The sequence below is a fragment of the Aplidium turbinatum genome, chromosome 3, assembly GCF_918807975.1.
Source record: "Aplidium turbinatum chromosome 3, kaAplTurb1.1, whole genome shotgun sequence".
Classification (NCBI taxonomy): domain Eukaryota; kingdom Metazoa; phylum Chordata; class Ascidiacea; order Aplousobranchia; family Polyclinidae; genus Aplidium; species Aplidium turbinatum.
The window spans coordinates 10,748,977-10,765,226 of NC_137474.1; the positions used below are offsets into that span (position 1 = coordinate 10,748,977).

Below are 16,250 nucleotides of genomic sequence, written 5' to 3' on the forward strand. Positions count from 1 at the left end.
CATACCTTACTAACTCACCACAGAGAAAGAATGTATCCTTCACACCCACGGTGACGTCACAGCGGTGTTGTCGTTTTTATTTTCGTAATTGACTGATTGCCAGATATGCCGAAAATGAACGAAAGTTTGCAAGCTTGTAAATTAGTAGCCTGTTGATATTTTTTACGATTTGCTGGTCAGGGAAGTTTGTTAGTGTCATCTCTTTGGTATCTTAGGTAAATTTAGCAAATTCATTTTCCTGTCAGAGGCACTTTAAGTGCTATGAGTGAAATTGTTACTTTGCAACAAGATAGAATTTTTTTTTATTAAAAATGAATGAAGTCAATGTACGACATGGTCCATCCAACAACCTTTGGATAGTAGGCCTATGCGTCAAGGAGGGTTCTCTCGGTTCATGCGATGCAACAAAAGCAGCTACACCTATCAAACAAAACTTCTGAAAATCTGAAAGGCGGCTCAAGGTTTGAAAGCATCTACGAAATATTAGTTTGTATTATGCAGATTTCTCGTTTACTAAACCCGCAGTTCATCAATATGATCGACAGAAGCTTCATTACGATCACCATTATGTCGACACCCGTTCCACCAGCCTGACACTACAAAAGACAGACTTTGGTGGGCCACAACCATCTCCGTACGGTGTCGGGCCTTTCGCTCATCCATGCACCAATGGGGAATGGCTTCTTTCTCTTCTTGTGAATGTGGTGTTGATGAGGAACAGACCGCAGACCACATCATCACCAATTGCACCATCTTCAAGCCACCTAATGGAGTGGAAGGTCTGTGTGTTTTGGATGATGAAACAAAAAATTTGCTACTCTCTAATAGCCTTCCAGTTTAGTCGGGGAATATCATGAATCTGGGGTGGTAAAATGATAGACCCTCTGCCCCAAAGGCTCACACGACGACTTCGACCATTTTGAGTATTGTCAAGAGACAACTGCCCATTGTTGTGGGTAGCGTGGCCGAGCGGTCTAAGGCGCTGGTTTTAGGCACCAGTCATTTCGATGGCGTGGGTTCAAATCCCACCGCTGCCAAGCCTGTTTAGTTTTCGTCTATTCCTTTATTTTTACCAGTGTCATAACAAACGATCTTTTTTAATGTTTCGGATTATTTTTCAAAGTCCTTGCATGCTGCAGAAAATATTCTCTTTCATTTGTGACCGTTGTTAATGCTTTAGAGTTAAAAAATTCAATACAACGCTTGGTTTTGCCGCTTTTGCGCTTGATTTGCCACAACATTCAAATTGTCATAAAGTTATAGTTTGCTTTCCTTCTGGTGTAAATTGTTGTGATTTTTTTCTATATTGTGGAGAAATTACAGCACGGTTAGCTCAGTCGGTAGAGCGTTGGACTTTTAATCCAACGGTCAAGGGTTCAAGTCCCTTATCGGGCGGGTTCGCAGATTGTGCAGCCCAATCAGCTTTTATTGTCAAACGGACAAGTGCCCCAGAAAAAAAATTAGTTATCACTCAAGTGCTATGAGTGAAATTGTTACTTTGTAACAAGATAGAATTTTTTTTAAATTAAAAATGAATGAGGTCAATGTACGACATGGTCCATCCAACAACCTTTGGATAGTAGGCTATGCGTCAAGGAGGGTTCTCTCGGTTCATGCGATGCAACAAAAGCAGCTACACCTATCAAACAAAACTTCTGAAAATCTGAAAGGCGGCTCAAGGTTTGAAAGCATCTACGAAATATTAGTTTGTATTATGCAGATTTCTCGTTTACTAAACCCGCAGTTCATCAATATGATCGACAGAAGCTTCATTACGATCACCATTATGTCGACACCCGTTCCACCAGCCTGACACTACAAAAGACAGACTTTGGTGGGCCACAACCATCTCCGTACGGTGTCGGGCCTTTCCGCTCATCCATGCACCAATGGGGAATGGCTTCTTTCTCTTCTTGTGAATGTGGTGTTGATGAGGAACAGACCGCAGACCACATCATCACCAATTGCACCATCTTCAAGCCACCTAATGGAGTGGAAGGTCTGTGTGTTTTGGATGATGAAACAAAAAATTTGCTACTCTCTAATAGCCTTCCAGTTTAGTCGGGGAATATCATGAATCTGGGGTGGTAAAATGATAGACCCTCTGCCCCAAAGGCTCACACGACGACTTCGACCATTTTGAGTATTGTCAAGAGACAACTGCCCATTGTTGTGGGTAGCGTGGCCGAGCGGTCTAAGGCGCTGGTTTTAGGCACCAGTCATTTCGATGGCGTGGGTTCAAATCCCACCGCTGCCAAGCCTGTTTAGTTTTCGTCTATTCCTTTATTTTTACCAGTGTCATAACAAACGATCTTTTTTAATGTTTCGGATTATTTTTCAAAGTCCTTGCATGCTGCAGAAAATATTCTCTTTCATTTGTGACCGTTGTTAATGCTTTAGAGTTAAAAAATTCAATACAACGCTTGGTTTTGCCGCTTTTGCGCTTGATTTGCCACAACATTCAAATTGTCATAAGGTTATAGTTTGCTTTCCTTCTGGTGTAAATTGTTGTGATTTTTTTCTATATTGTGGAGAAATTACAGCCCGGTTAGCTCAGTCGGTAGAGCGTTGGACTTTTAATCCAACGGTCAAGGGTTCAAGTCCCTTATCGGGCGGGTTCGCAGATTGTGCAGCCCAATCAGCTTTTATTGTCAAACGGACAAGTGCCAAAGGAAAAAAATTAATTATCACTCAAGTGCTATGAGTGAAATTGTTACTTTGTAACAAGATAGAATTTTTTTTAAATTAAAAATGAATGAGGTCAATGTACGACATGGTCCATCCAACAACCTTTGGATAGTATGCGTCAAGGAGGGTTCTCTCGGTTCATGCGATGCAACAAAGGCAGCTACACCTATCAAACAAAACTTCTGAAAATCAGAAAGGCGGCTCAAGGTTTGAAAGCATCTACGAAATATTAGTTTGTATTATGCAGATTTCTCGTTTACTAAACCCGCAGTTCATCAATATGATCGACAGAAGCTTCATTACGATCACCATTATGTCGACACCCGTTCCACCAGCCTGACACTACAAAAGACAGACTTTGGTGGGCCACAACCATCTCCGTACGGTGTCGGGCCTTTCCGCTCATCCATGCACCAATGGGGAATGGCTTCTTTCTCTTCTTGTGAATGTAGTGTTGATGAGGAACAGACCGCAGACCACATCATCACCAATTGCACCATCTTCAAGCCACCTAATGGAGTGGAAGGTCTGTGTGTTTTGGATGATGAAACAAAAAATTTGCTACTCTCTAATAGCCTTCCAGTTTAGTCGGGGAATATCATGAATCTGGGGTGGTAAAAGGATAGACCCTCTGCCCCAAAGGCTCACACGACGACTTCGACCATTTTGAGTATTGTCAAGAGACAACTGCCCATTGTTGTGGGTAGCGTGGCCGAGCGGTCTAAGGCGCTGGTTTTAGGCACCAATCATTTCGATGGCGTGGGTTCAAATCCCACCGCTGCCAAGCCTCTATTCCTTTATTTTTACCAGTGTCATAACAAACGATCTTTTTTAATGTTTCGGATTATTTTTCAAAGTCCTTGCATGCTGCAGAAAATATTCTCTTTCATTTGTGACCGTTGTTAATGCTTTAGAGTTAAAAAATTCAATACAACGCTTGGTTTTGCCGCTTTTGCACTTGATTTGCCACAACATTCAAATTGTCATAAAATTATAGTTTGCTTTCCTTCTGGTGTAAATTGTTGTGATTTTTTTCTATACTGTAGAGAAATTAGAGCCCGGTTAGCTCAGTCGGTGGAGCGTTGGACTTTTAATCCAACGGTCAAGGGTTCAAGTCCCTTATCGGGCGGGTTCACAGATTGTGCAGCCCAATCAGCTTTTATTGTGAAACGGACAAGTGCCCCAGAAAAAAAAATTAGTTATCACTCAAGTGCTATGAGTGAAATTGTTACTTTGTAACAAGATAGAATTTTTTTATATTAAAAATGAATGAAGTCAATGTACGACATGGTCCATCCAACAACCTTTGGATAGTATGCGTCAAGAAGGGTTCTCTCGGTTCATGCGATGCAACAAAAGCAGCTACACCTATCAAACAAAACTTCTGAAAATCTGAAAGGCCGCTCAAGGTTTGAAAGCATCTACGAAATATTAGTTTGTATTATGCAGATTTCTCGTTTACTAAACCCGCAGTTCATCAATATGATCGACAGAAGCTTCATTACGATCACCATTATGTCGACACCCGTTCCACCAGCCTGACACTACAAAAGACAGACTTTGGTGGGCCACAACCATCTCCGTACGGTGTCGGGCCTTTCCGCTCATCCATGCACCAATGGGGAATGGCTTCTTTCTCTTCTTGTGAATGTGGTGTTGATGAGGAACAGACCGCAGACCACATCATCACCAATTGCACCATCTTCAAGCCACCTAATGGAGTGGAAGGTCTGTGTGTTTTGGATGATGAAACAAAAAATTGGCTACTCTCTAATAGCCTTCTAGTTTAGTCGGGGAATATCATGAATCTGGGGTGGTAAAAGGATAGACCCTCTGCCCCAAAGGCTCACACGACGACTTCGACCATTTTGAGTATTGTCAAGAGACAACTGCCCATTGTTGTGGGTAGCGTGGCCGAGCGGTCTAAGGCGCTGGTTTTAGGCACCAGTCATTTCGATGGCGTGGGTTCAAATCCCACCGCTGCCAAGCCTGTTTAGTTTTCGTCTATTCCTTTATTTTTACCAGTGTCATAACAAACGATCTTTTTTAATGTTTCGGATTATTTTTCAAAGTCCTTGCATGCTGCAGAAAACATTCTCTTTCATTTGTGACCGTTGTTAATGCTTTAGAGTTAAAAAAATCAATACAACGCTTGGTTTTGCCGCTTTTGCGCTTGATTTGCCACAACATTCAAATTGTCATAAAGTTATAGTTTGCTTTCCTTCTGGTGTAAATTGTTGTGATTTTTTTCTATATTGTAGAGAAATTAGAGCCCGGTTAGCTCAGTCGGTAGAGTGTTGGACTTTTAATCCAACGGTCAAGGGTTCAAGTCCCTTATCGGGCGGGTTCGCAGATTGTGCAGCCCAATCAGCTTTTATTGTCAAACGGACAAGTGCCCCAGGAAAAAAATTAGTTATCACTCAAGTGCTATGAGTGAAATTGTTACTTTGTAACAAGATAGAATTTTTTTTAAATTAAAAATGAATGAGGTCAATGTACGACATGGTCCATCCAACAACCTTTGGATAGTATGCGTCAAGGAGGGTTCTCTCGGTTCATGCGATGCAACAAAAGCAGCTACACCTATCAAACAAAACTTCTGAAAATCTGAAAGGCGGCTCAAGGTTTGAAAGCATCTACGAAATATTAGTTTGTATTATGCAGATTTCTCGTTTACTAAACCCGCAGTTCATCAATATGATCGACAGAAGCTTCATTACGATCACCATTATGTCGACACCCGTTCCACCAGCCTGACACTACAAAAGACAGACTTTGGTGGGCCACAACCATCTCCGTACGGTGTCGGGCCTTTCCGCTCATCCATGCACCAATGGGGAATGGCTTCTTTCTCTTCTTGTGAATGTGGTGTTGATGAGGAACAGACCGCAGACCACATCATCACCAATTGCACCATCTTCAAGCCACCTAATGGAGTGGAAGGTCTGTGTGTTTTGGATGATGAAACAAAAAATTGGCTACTCTCTAATAGCCTTCCAGTTTAGTCGGTGTCACAATCAAGGTGCAATGCCTCGCGATGGCTTGCTTTGTATCTTCAACGAGCGTGTTGTTTTCATTATGGAATTTTGAGCGATGTGTTATTATCGGGTATTGACCTAAAGTAACCTCTGATTGAGAAATTTGTATTATGTAACTATTTCTAGAATCATCTGTAAGTATGCAAATCTAGAAGGTTCTGTTGTTTTTCATGATTTCTGAGCGTCGTTTGTCATGACGTCATAAGGTTTTTTATCAGTAAATGTCCGATTGCGAAATCGTTATTATGTAAGAATCTTCTTGCGAACGTGACATTCTTTAGACTTCTATAAGCTTCTGCTTGTTGACATTTATTGCAACTTGACAGAACAATGTGACATTACGTAACCTTCTCGATGTTACCAGACCGAAGCCACCTTCTATAAATAGTGGTGTAATTTGCGTAATTATGATTATGATTATTATGGTGATTATTATGAGTTGATTATGAGAGGTGTGCTATGAGTTGTGGATTGGTAGTTGATGCAGAAATTAGAGTTATTTGAGAAGCCGTTCGTTAAAGTTCTTCGAGAAGTCAGATTATCATTTCACTAGTAGAATTGTTCGACATTTAATTGACTGCTTTTCGGTTTGACCCATTAAACTACGTCATTGAACCTTTCCAAGTCTTTTTCCTGGTAAGAGATAGAAAGAAATCGTGACAGTCGGGGAATATCATGAATCTGGGGTGGTAAAAGGATAGACCCTCTGCCCCAAAGGCTCACACGACGACTTCGACCATTTTGAGTATTGTCAAGAGACAACTGCCCATTGTTGTGGGTAGCGTGGCCGAGCGGTCTAAGGCGCTGGTTTTAGGCACCAGTCATTTCGATGGCGTGGGTTCAAATCCCACCGCTGCCAAGCCTGTTTAGTTTTCGTCTATTCCTGTATTTTTACCAGTGTCATAACAAACGATCTTTTTTAATGTTTCGGATTATTTTTCAAAGTCCTTGCATGCTGCAGAAAATATTCTCTTTCATTTGTGACCGTTGTTAATGCTTTAGAGTTAAAAAATTCAATACAACGCTTGGTTTTGCCGCTTTTGCACTTGATTTGCCACAACATTCAAATTGTCATAAAGTTATAGTTTGCTTTCCTTCTGGTGTAAATTGTTGTGATTTTTTTCTATATTGTGGAGAAATTACAGCACGGTTAGCTCAGTCGGTAGAGCGTTGGACTTTTAATCCAACGGTCAAGGGTTCAAGTCCCTTATCGGGCGGGTTCGCAGATTGTGCAGCCCAATCAGTTTTTATTGTCAAACGGACAAGTGCCCCAGGAAAAAAATTAGTTATCACTCAAGTGCTATGAGTGAAATTGTTACTTTGTAACAAGATAGAATTTTTTTAAATTAAAAATGAATGAAGTCAATGTACGACATGGTCCATCCAACAACCTTTGGATAGTATGCGTCAAGGAAGGTTCTCTCGGTTCATGCGATGCAACAAAAACAACTACACCTATCAAACAAAACTTCTGAAAATCAGAAAGGCGGCTCAAGGTTTGAAAGTATCTACGAAATATTAGTTTGTATTATGCAGATTTCTCGTTTACTAAACCCGCAGTTCATCAATATGATCAACAGAAGCTTCATTACGATCACCATTATGTCGACACCCGTTCCACCAGCCTGACACTACAAAAGACAGACTTTGGTGGGCCACAACCATCTCCGTACGGTGTCGGGCCTTTCCGCTCATCCATGCACCAATGGGGAATGGCTTCTTTCTCTTCTTGTGAATGTGGTGTTAATGAGGAACAGACCGCAGACCACATCATCACCAATTGCACCATCTTCAAGCCACCTAATGAAGTGGAAGGTCTGTGTGTTTTGGATGATGAAACAAAAAATTTGCTACTCTCTAATAGCCTTCCAGTTTAGTCGGGGAATATCATGAATCTGGGGTGGTAAACGGATAGATCCTCTGCCCCAAAGGCTCACACGACGACGTGGAGCATTGTGAGTAGGCTATTGTCAAGAGACAACTGCCCACTGTTGTGGGTAGCGTGGCCGAGCGGTCTAAGGCGCTGGTTTTAGGCACCAGTCATTTCGATGGCGTGGGTTCAAATCCCACCGCTGCCAAGCCTGTTTAGTTTTCGTCTATTCCTTTATTTTTACCAGTGTCATAACAAACGATCTTTTTTAATGTTTCGGATTATTTTTCAAAGTCCTTGCATGCTGCAGAAAATATTCTCTTTCATTTGTGACCGTTGTTAATGCTTTAGAGTTAAAAAATTCAATACAACGCTTGGTTTTGCCGCTTTTGCGCTTGATTTGCCACAACATTCAAATTGTCATAAAGTTATAGTTTGCTTTCCTTCTGGTGTAAATTGTTGTGATTTTTTTCTATATTGTGGAGAAATTACAGCACGGTTAGCTCAGTCGGTAGAGCGTTGGACTTTTAATCCAACGGTCAAGGGTTCAAGTCCCTTATCGGGCGGGTTCGCAGATTGTGCAGCCCAATCAGCTTTTATTGTCAAACGGACAAGTGCCCCAGAAAAAAAATTAGTTATCACTCAAGTGCTATGAGTGAAATTGTTACTTTGTAACAAGATAGAATTTTTTTTAAATTAAAAATGAATGAGGTCAATGTACGACATGGTCCATCCAACAACCTTTGGATAGTAGGCTATGCGTCAAGGAGGGTTCTCTCGGTTCATGCGATGCAACAAAAGCAGCTACACCTATCAAACAAAACTTCTGAAAATCTGAAAGGCGGCTCAAGGTTTGAAAGCATCTACGAAATATTAGTTTGTATTATGCAGATTTCTCGTTTACTAAACCCGCAGTTCATCAATATGATCGACAGAAGCTTCATTACGATCACCATTATGTCGACACCCGTTCCACCAGCCTGACACTACAAAAGACAGACTTTGGTGGGCCACAACCATCTCCGTACGGTGTCGGGCCTTTCCGCTCATCCATGCACCAATGGGGAATGGCTTCTTTCTCTTCTTGTGAATGTGGTGTTGATGAGGAACAGACCGCAGACCACATCATCACCAATTGCACCATCTTCAAGCCACCTAATGGAGTGGAAGGTCTGTGTGTTTTGGATGATGAAACAAAAAATTGGCTACTCTCTAATAGCCTTCCAGTTTAGTCGGGGAATATCATGAATCTGGGGTGGTAAAAGGATAGACCCTCTGCCCCAAAGGCTCACACGACGACTTCGACCATTTTGAGTATTGTCAAGAGACAACTGCCCATTGTTGTGGGTAGCGTGGCCGAGCGGTCTAAGGCGCTGGTTTTAGGCACCAGTCATTTCGATGGCGTGGGTTCAAATCCCACCGCTGCCAAGCCTGTTTAGTTTTCGTCTATTCCTTTATTTTTACCAGTGTCATAACAAACGATCTTTTTTAATGTTTCGGATTATTTTTCAAAGTCCTTGCATGCTGCAGAAAATATTCTCTTTCATTTGTGACCGTTGTTAATGCTTTAGAGTTAAAAAATTCAATACAACGCTTGGTTTTGCCGCTTTTGCACTTGATTTGCCACAACATTCAAATTGTCATAAAATTATAGTTTGCTTTCCTTCTGGTGTAAATTGTTGTGATTTTTTTCTATATTGTAGAGAAATTAGAGCCCGGTTAGCTCAGTCGGTAGAGCGTTGGACTTTTAATCCAACGGTCAATGGTTCAAGTCCCTTATTGGGCGGGTTCACAGATTGTGCAGCCCAATCAGCTTTTATTGTGAAACGGACAAGTGCCCCAGGAAAAAAATTAGTTATCACTCAAGTGCTATGAGTGAAGTTGTTACTTTGTAACAAGATAGAATTTTTTTATATTAAAAATGAATGAAGTCAATGTACGACATGGTCCATCCAACAACCTTTGGATAGTATGCGTCAAGGAGGGTTCTCTCGGTTCATGCGATGCAACAAAAGCAGCTACACCTATCAAACAAAACTTCTGAAAATCTGAAAGGCGGCTCAAGGTTTGAAAGCATCTACGAAATATTAGTTTGTATTATGCAGATTTCTCGTTTACTAAACCCGCAGTTCATCAATATGATCGACAGAAGCTTCATTACGATCACCATTATGTCGACACCCGTTCCACCAGCCTGACACTACAAAAGACAGACTTTGGTGGGCCACAACCATCTCCGTACGGTGTCGGGCCTTTCCGCTCATCCATGCACCAATGGGGAATGGCTTCTTTCTCTTCTTGTGAATGTGGTGTTGATGAGGAACAGACCGCAGACCACATCATCACCAATTGCACCATCTTCAAGCCACCTAATGGAGTGGAAGGTCTGTGTGTTTTGGATGATGAAACAAAAAATTGGCTACTCTCTAATAGCCTTCCAGTTTAGTCGGTGTCACAATCAAGGTGCAATGCCTCGCGATGGCTTGCTTTGTATCTTCAACGAGCGTGTTGTTTTCATTATGGAATTTTGAGCGATGTGTTATTATCGGGTATTGACCTAAAGTAACCTCTGATTGAGAAATTTGTATTATGTAACTATTTCTAGAATCATCTGTAAGTATGCAAATCTAGAAGGTTCTGTTGTTTTTCATGATTTCTGAGCGTCGTTTGTCATGACGTCATAAGGTTTTTTATCAGTAAATGTCCGATTGCGAAATCGTTATTATGTAAGAATCTTCTTGCGAACGTGACATTCTTTAGACTTTTATAAGCTTCTGCTTGTTGACATTTATTGCAACTTGACAGAACAATGTGACATTACGTAACCTTCTCGATGTTACCAGACCGAAGCCACCTTCTATAAATAGTGGTGTAATTTGCGTAATTATGATTATGATTATTATGGTGATTATTATGAGTTGATTATGAGAGGTGTGCTATGAGTTGTGGATTGGTAGTTGATGCAGAAATTAGAGTTATTTGAGAAGCCGTTCGTTAAAGTTCTTCGAGAAGTCAGATTATCATTTCACTAGTAGAATTGTTCGACATTTAATTGACTGCTTTTCGGTTTGACCCATTAAACTACGTCATTGAACCTTTCCAAGTCTTTTTCCTGGTAAGAGATAGAAAGAAATCGTGACAGTCGGGGAATATCATGAATCTGGGGTGGTAAAAGGATAGACCCTCTGCCCCAAAGGCTCACACGACGACTTCGACCATTTTGAGTATTGTCAAGAGACAACTGCCCATTGTTGTGGGTAGCGTGGCCGAGCGGTCTAAGGCGCTGGTTTTAGGCACCAGTCATTTCGATGGCGTGGGTTCAAATCCCACCGCTGCCAAGCCTGTTTAGTTTTCGTCTATTCCTGTATTTTTACCAGTGTCATAACAAACGATCTTTTTTAATGTTTCGGATTATTTTTCAAAGTCCTTGCATGCTGCAGAAAATATTCTCTTTCATTTGTGACCGTTGTTAATGCTTTAGAGTTAAAAAATTCAATACAACGCTTGGTTTTGCCGCTTTTGCACTTGATTTGCCACAACATTCAAATTGTCATAAAGTTATAGTTTGCTTTCCTTCTGGTGTAAATTGTTGTGATTTTTTTCTATATTGTAGAGAAATTAGAGCCCGGTTAGCTCAGTCGGTAGAGCGTTGGACTTTTAATCCAACGGTCAAGGGTTCAAGTCCCTTATCGGGCGGGTTCGCAGATTGTGCAGCCCAATCAGTTTTTATTGTCAAACGGACAAGTGCCCCAGGAAAAAAATTAGTTATCACTCAAGTGCTATGAGTGAAATTGTTACTTTGTAACAAGATAGAATTTTTTTAAATTAAAAATGAATGAAGTCAATGTACGACATGGTCCATCCAACAACCTTTGGATAGTATGCGTCAAGGAGGGTTCTCTCGGTTCATGCGATGCAACAAAAACAACTACACCTATCAAACAAAACTTCTGAAAATCAGAAAGGCGGCTCAAGGTTTGAAAGTATCTACGAAATAATAGTTTGTATTATGCAGATTTCTCGTTTACTAAACCCGCAGTTCATCAATATGATCAACAGAAGCTTCATTACGATCACCATTATGTCGACACCCGTTCCACCAGCCTGACACTACAAAAGACAGACTTTGGTGGGCCACAACCATCTCCGTACGGTGTCGGGCCTTTCCGCTCATCCATGCACCAATTGGGAATGGCTTCTTTCTCTTCTTGTGAATGTGGTGTTAATGAGGAACAGACCGCAGACCACATCATCACCAATTGCACCATCTTCAAGCCACCTAATGAAGTGGAAGGTCTGTGTGTTTTGGATGATGAAACAAAAAATTTGCTACTCTCTAATAGCCTTCCAGTTTAGTCGGGGAATATTATGAATCTGGGGTGGTAAACGGATAGATCCTCTGCCCCAAAGGCTCACACGACGACGTGGAGCATTGTGAGTAGGCTATTGTCAAGAGACAACTGCCCATTGTTGTGGGTAGCGTGGCCGAGCGGTCTAAGGCGCTGGTTTTAGGCACCAGTCATTTCGATGGCGTGGGTTCAAATCCCACCGCTGCCAAGCTTGTTTAGTTTTCGTCTATTCCTTTATTTTTACCAGTGTCATAACAAACGATCTTTTTTAATGTTTCGGATTATTTTTCAAAGTCCTTGCATGCTGCAGAAAATATTCTCTTTCATTTGTGACCGTTGTTAATGCTTTAGAGTTAAAAAATTCAATACAACGCTTGGTTTTGCCGCTTTTGCGCTTGATTTGCCACAACATTCAAATTGTCATAAAGTTATAGTTTGCTTTCCTTCTGGTGTAAATTGTTGTGATTTTTTTCTATATTGTGGAGAAATTACAGCACGGTTAGCTCAGTCGGTAGAGCGTTGGACTTTTAATCCAACGGTCAAGGGTTCAAGTCCCTTATCGGGCGGGTTCGCAGATTGTGCAGCCCAATCAGCTTTTATTGTCAAACGGACAAGTGCCCCAGAAAAAAAATTAGTTATCACTCAAGTGCTATGAGTGAAATTGTTACTTTGTAACAAGATAGAATTTTTTTAAATTAAAAATGAATGAGGTCAATGTACGACATGGTCCATCCAACAACCTTTGGATAGTAGGCTATGCGTCAAGGAGGGTTCTCTCGGTTCATGCGATGCAACAAAAGCAGCTACACCTATCAAACAAAACTTCTGAAAATCTGAAAGGCGGCTCAAGGTTTGAAAGCATCTACGAAATATTAGTTTGTATTATGCAGATTTCTCGTTTACTAAACCCGCAGTTCATCAATATGATCGACAGAAGCTTCATTACGATCACCATTATGTCGACACCCGTTCCACCAGCCTGACACTACAAAAGACAGACTTTGGTGGGCCACAACCATCTCCGTACGGTGTCGGGCCTTTCCGCTCATCCATGCACCAATGGGGAATGGCTTCTTTCTCTTCTTGTGAATGTGGTGTTGATGAGGAACAGACCGCAGACCACATCATCACCAATTGCACCATTTTCAAGCCACCTAATGGAGTGGAAGGTCTGTGTGTTTTGGATGATGAAACAAAAAATTGGCTACTCTCTAATAGCCTTCCAGTTTAGTCGGGGAATATCATGAATCTGGGGTGGTAAAAGGATAGACCCTCTGCCCCAAAGGCTCACACGACGACTTCGACCATTTTGAGTATTGTCAAGAGACAACTGCCCATTGTTGTGGGTAGCGTGGCCGAGCGGTCTAAGGCGCTGGTTTTAGGCACCAGTCATTTCGATGGCGTGGGTTCAAATCCCACCGCTGCCAAGCCTGTTTAGTTTTCGTCTATTCCTTTATTTTTACCAGTGTCATAACAAACGATCTTTTTTAATGTTTCGGATTATTTTTCAAAGTCCTTGCATGCTGCAGAAAATATTCTCTTTCATTTGTGACCGTTGTTAATGCTTTAGAGTTAAAAAATTCAATACAACGCTTGGTTTTGCCGCTTTTGCACTTGATTTGCCACAACATTCAAATTGTCATAAAATTATAGTTTGCTTTCCTTCTGGTGTAAATTGTTGTGATTTTTTTCTATATTGTAGAGAAATTAGAGCCCGGTTAGCTCAGTCGGTAGAGCGTTGGACTTTTAATCCAACGGTCAAGGGTTCAAGTCCCTTATTGGGCGGGTTCACAGATTGTGCAGCCCAATCAGCTTTTATTGTGAAACGGACAAGTGCCCCAGGAAAAAAATTAGTTATCACTCAAGTGCTATGAGTGAAATTGTTACTTTGTAACAAGATAGAATTTTTTTATATTAAAAATGAATGAAGTCAATGTACGACATGGTCCATCCAACAACCTTTGGATAGTATGCGTCAAGGAGGGTTCTCTCGGTTCATGCGATGCAACAAAAGCAGCTACACCTATCAAACAAAACTTCTGAAAATCAGAAAGGCCGCTCAAGGTTTGAAAGCATCTACGAAATATTAGTTTGTATTATGCAGATTTCTCGTTTACTAAACCCGCAGTTCATCAATATGATCGACAGAAGCTTCATTACGATCACCATTATGTCGACACCCGTTCCACCAGCCTGACACTACAAAAGACAGACTTTGGTGGGCCACAACCATCTCCGTACGGTGTCGGGCCTTTCCGCTCATCCATGCACCAATGGGGAATGGCTTCTTTCTCTTCTTGTGAATGTGGTGTTGATGAGGAACAGACCGCAGACCACATCATCACCAATTGCACCATCTTCAAGCCACCTAATGGAGTGGAAGGTCTGTGTGTTTTGGATGATGAAACAAAAAATTGGCTACTCTCTAATAGCCTTCTAGTTTAGTCGGGGAATATCATGAATCTGGGGTGGTAAAAGGATAGACCCTCTGCCCCAAAGGCTCACACGACGACTTCGACCATTTTGAATATTGTCAAGAGACAACTGCCCATTGTTGTGGGTAGCGTGGCCGAGCGGTCTAAGGCGCTGGTTTTAGCCACCAGTCATTTCGATGGCGTGGGTTCAAATCCCACCGCTGCCAAGCCTGTTTAGTTTTCGTCTATTCCTTTATTTTTACCAGTGTCATAACAAACGATCTTTTCTAATGATTAGTATTATTTTTCAAAGTCCTTGCATGCTGCAGAAAATATTCTCTTTCATTTGTGACCGTTGTTAATGCTTTAGAGTCAAAAAATTAGTGATGTACGCGCATACAAAAAGTATTGACGCCGTCAGCGCAAACGCAAAGGTTCGAAAAGCATACGCCGCATGCGTCAACGTAACTTGTAAAAAAAGTTGGCGGCGTCAGCGTCAGCGCATACACTAGCGCAAACTAATTTTGTTCGCTAGTTGCCAAACATTCACACGGTATAAACCACTCGAAACAAACAAGTTTTATTTTGAATTTCCACGAAGAAGCACAAGCATCTGAAAGTGTTAATCTGACATTTTGCTGTGTTTTAGTTCCAATATGTCTTTTCCCATTGAAAACATTCTTTCAACTGCAGCGCTGGAAGGTATTGGGCGTGTTGTAGCGAAAAACATACATTAAAAAGTATGCGTTGACGCTATGCACTAAAAATCCGCGAAAACTTTACGGCGTATAGCCTCAAGCGCTAACTATCCAAAAAAATGTGGCCGCAAGCGTTAGCGCAAACAAAAAGTCTACGCCGCAGGTCTGCGGCGTAGAATTTGCGGCGTATACGTACATATCTGCAAAAAATTTAATACAACGCTTTGCCTTACCGCTTTTGCGCTTGGTTTGCCATAGAATTTAAATTGTTATAAAATAATAGTTTGTGTTCCTTCTGGTGTCAATTTTTGTCATCTTTTTCTATTTTGTAGTGACATTACAGCCCGGTTAGCTCAGTTAGTAGAGCGTTTGACTTTTAATCCAACGGTCAAGGGTTCAAGTCCTTTGTTGGGCAGGCTTTGCAGATTATGTAGCCCAATCAGATTTTATTGTCAAACGGACAAAAGTGCTTCGTGATCAGCATTATTGACCATTCAAGCGTTAAGAGTAAAATTGTTCACTTTGCAACATGTAGAGTTTTTCATGAGAAAATTTTATGAGGTCAATGTCCGGCGTGGTCCAACCAGCAACATTTGGGCGGTATTCGTCAAGGAGGGTTCTTTCTGTTCATCTTATGCAACAAGAGCAGCTACACCTATCAAACAAAACTTCTGAAAATCGATCGACAGAAGCTTCATTACGATCACCATTATGCCGACACCCGTTCCACCAGCCTGACACTACAAAGACAGACGTGGGTGAGCCTCAACCATCTCTGTGCGGGCGTCGGGTTTTTTCGCTCAACCATGCACCAATGGGCATGGCCGGATTTATCAGTAGGCAGAGTAGGCAGTTGCCTAGGGCGGCAAAATATACGAATATACTACATTGATAATACTGTACGTAAATATAATAATTCATAACTGATATATTCGGATATATAGCAGTTAAAAAATATTTTATCATATCACACACATTTATAAGCACTGCGGCAAGTCATGTATGGCAAGTCATCGCCCGCAGAGTACTTCACGCTTGATTGGTTTTCAACAATATGTGCTGCTTTGCGCTTCTTTTAGTTGTCTGTCTCGCTCAATTAGTATGGAGGACTAGGCTTTGTTTGTGCAATTTTTATTAATCTTTGTTCGGTTATTTCACTGTTAGTAAATTTAAAGGAGCCTAGAAAATATGTT

General features: G+C 41.4%; 21 non-coding genes across 21 annotated transcripts; all 21 read left to right on the forward strand.

The window, feature by feature from the left end:
* Window positions 1-955: 955 nt before the first annotated feature.
* On the forward strand, window positions 956-1,037 carry Trnal-uag (transfer RNA leucine (anticodon UAG)). Its single transcript has one exon. It is a non-coding gene; the product is annotated as a tRNA-Leu (tRNA).
* A 285-nt stretch (window positions 1,038-1,322) lies between these two features.
* Trnak-uuu (transfer RNA lysine (anticodon UUU)) lies at window positions 1,323-1,395 on the forward strand. The gene has a single exon. It is a non-coding gene; the product is annotated as a tRNA-Lys (tRNA).
* Window positions 1,396-2,175: 780 nt separating this feature from the next.
* Trnal-uag (transfer RNA leucine (anticodon UAG)) lies at window positions 2,176-2,257 on the forward strand. The gene has a single exon. It is a non-coding gene; the product is annotated as a tRNA-Leu (tRNA).
* A 285-nt stretch (window positions 2,258-2,542) lies between these two features.
* Trnak-uuu (transfer RNA lysine (anticodon UUU)) lies at window positions 2,543-2,615 on the forward strand. Its single transcript has one exon. It is a non-coding gene; the product is annotated as a tRNA-Lys (tRNA).
* A 775-nt stretch (window positions 2,616-3,390) lies between these two features.
* Trnal-uag (transfer RNA leucine (anticodon UAG)) lies at window positions 3,391-3,472 on the forward strand. The gene has a single exon. It is a non-coding gene; the product is annotated as a tRNA-Leu (tRNA).
* A 272-nt stretch (window positions 3,473-3,744) lies between these two features.
* Trnak-uuu (transfer RNA lysine (anticodon UUU)) lies at window positions 3,745-3,817 on the forward strand. The gene has a single exon. It is a non-coding gene; the product is annotated as a tRNA-Lys (tRNA).
* Window positions 3,818-4,592: 775 nt separating this feature from the next.
* On the forward strand, window positions 4,593-4,674 carry Trnal-uag (transfer RNA leucine (anticodon UAG)). Its single transcript has one exon. It is a non-coding gene; the product is annotated as a tRNA-Leu (tRNA).
* A 285-nt stretch (window positions 4,675-4,959) lies between these two features.
* On the forward strand, window positions 4,960-5,032 carry Trnak-uuu (transfer RNA lysine (anticodon UUU)). The gene has a single exon. It is a non-coding gene; the product is annotated as a tRNA-Lys (tRNA).
* A 1,471-nt stretch (window positions 5,033-6,503) lies between these two features.
* Window positions 6,504-6,585, forward strand: Trnal-uag (transfer RNA leucine (anticodon UAG)). The gene has a single exon. It is a non-coding gene; the product is annotated as a tRNA-Leu (tRNA).
* A 285-nt stretch (window positions 6,586-6,870) lies between these two features.
* Window positions 6,871-6,943, forward strand: Trnak-uuu (transfer RNA lysine (anticodon UUU)). Its single transcript has one exon. It is a non-coding gene; the product is annotated as a tRNA-Lys (tRNA).
* Window positions 6,944-7,722: 779 nt separating this feature from the next.
* On the forward strand, window positions 7,723-7,804 carry Trnal-uag (transfer RNA leucine (anticodon UAG)). Its single transcript has one exon. It is a non-coding gene; the product is annotated as a tRNA-Leu (tRNA).
* Window positions 7,805-8,089: 285 nt separating this feature from the next.
* Trnak-uuu (transfer RNA lysine (anticodon UUU)) lies at window positions 8,090-8,162 on the forward strand. The gene has a single exon. It is a non-coding gene; the product is annotated as a tRNA-Lys (tRNA).
* A 780-nt stretch (window positions 8,163-8,942) lies between these two features.
* Window positions 8,943-9,024, forward strand: Trnal-uag (transfer RNA leucine (anticodon UAG)). The gene has a single exon. It is a non-coding gene; the product is annotated as a tRNA-Leu (tRNA).
* A 285-nt stretch (window positions 9,025-9,309) lies between these two features.
* Window positions 9,310-9,382, forward strand: Trnak-uuu (transfer RNA lysine (anticodon UUU)). Its single transcript has one exon. It is a non-coding gene; the product is annotated as a tRNA-Lys (tRNA).
* A 1,470-nt stretch (window positions 9,383-10,852) lies between these two features.
* Trnal-uag (transfer RNA leucine (anticodon UAG)) lies at window positions 10,853-10,934 on the forward strand. The gene has a single exon. It is a non-coding gene; the product is annotated as a tRNA-Leu (tRNA).
* Window positions 10,935-11,219: 285 nt separating this feature from the next.
* Trnak-uuu (transfer RNA lysine (anticodon UUU)) lies at window positions 11,220-11,292 on the forward strand. The gene has a single exon. It is a non-coding gene; the product is annotated as a tRNA-Lys (tRNA).
* A 779-nt stretch (window positions 11,293-12,071) lies between these two features.
* On the forward strand, window positions 12,072-12,153 carry Trnal-uag (transfer RNA leucine (anticodon UAG)). Its single transcript has one exon. It is a non-coding gene; the product is annotated as a tRNA-Leu (tRNA).
* Window positions 12,154-12,438: 285 nt separating this feature from the next.
* Trnak-uuu (transfer RNA lysine (anticodon UUU)) lies at window positions 12,439-12,511 on the forward strand. Its single transcript has one exon. It is a non-coding gene; the product is annotated as a tRNA-Lys (tRNA).
* A 779-nt stretch (window positions 12,512-13,290) lies between these two features.
* Trnal-uag (transfer RNA leucine (anticodon UAG)) lies at window positions 13,291-13,372 on the forward strand. Its single transcript has one exon. It is a non-coding gene; the product is annotated as a tRNA-Leu (tRNA).
* A 285-nt stretch (window positions 13,373-13,657) lies between these two features.
* Trnak-uuu (transfer RNA lysine (anticodon UUU)) lies at window positions 13,658-13,730 on the forward strand. Its single transcript has one exon. It is a non-coding gene; the product is annotated as a tRNA-Lys (tRNA).
* Window positions 13,731-14,504: 774 nt separating this feature from the next.
* Trnal-uag (transfer RNA leucine (anticodon UAG)) lies at window positions 14,505-14,586 on the forward strand. The gene has a single exon. It is a non-coding gene; the product is annotated as a tRNA-Leu (tRNA).
* Window positions 14,587-16,250: the final 1,664 nt, after the last annotated feature.